The sequence below is a fragment of the Carlito syrichta genome, unplaced genomic scaffold (assembly GCF_000164805.1).
Source record: "Carlito syrichta isolate Samal-C Ts95f unplaced genomic scaffold, Tarsius_syrichta-2.0.1 Scaffold303059, whole genome shotgun sequence".
NCBI lineage: Eukaryota > Metazoa > Chordata > Mammalia > Primates > Tarsiidae > Carlito > Carlito syrichta.
This window is the reverse complement of record NW_007247155.1, coordinates 46683-47540: the sequence shown is the minus strand read 5'-3', so window position 1 is coordinate 47540 and position 858 is coordinate 46683.

Genomic DNA, 858 nt, shown 5'->3' with positions numbered 1-858 from the left:
CGCCAAGTTGCCCAGGCGGGTCTCCAACCTGCAGGCTCAGGCAATCCACTCACCTCAGTCTCCCAAGGCGTGGGATTACAGGCTGAGCCACCGAGCCCGGCAAGAATTTTTTTTTTTAATAAAGTAGTCCTAACTATTCCAGAGACTGAGATAGGAGGTTATCTTGAGACCAGGAGTTCAAATTATAGTGAGGGGCTGACTTTTTTCATATGTTTTATAGGGAGAACTCAGGACTTGAATATGCATGGATTTTGTTATACTCAGGAGATACTGGAACCAATACTTCACTTACATCATATATCTTTCTAGGTGACTAAGACAGCTTTACTTCTTCCTTACCTGGGTTTTTTGTTCTATACAGTATGGGCCAGGATTTTCTTAGAAGAAATATCTCACTGAGACCTCATGAGACCTCTTCCACCACAAGGTGTAATCAAAAGAATGTTATCCATCCACCAATTGGATATTTATTGAGAGCAGTTCTGGTATGTATTTCCCTTGAGCTAAGATGTGCAATGGACTCATGTTAAGGTCCCAGTTCTTAGTTTAGCTGGAGTGAAGAGACAGGCATCTGAAATAAAAGCATAATAGGCCAGACATTGTTGCTCATGCCCGTAATCCCAGCTCTTTCGAAGGCCAAGGCAGGTGGATCGCTCAAGGCCAACCTGGGCAACACAGTGAGACTGTTTCCTTTATTTATTTATTTATTTTTTTAGTAGGAGTCTCACTCTGTCACCCAGGCTGAAGGGCAGTGGCAAACTCCCGGCCACCACAGCCTCGACCTGTTGGTCTCAGGCAATCCTTCCACCTCAGCCTTCCAAGTAGCTGGAACTACAGGCATGCGCCACCACACCTGGC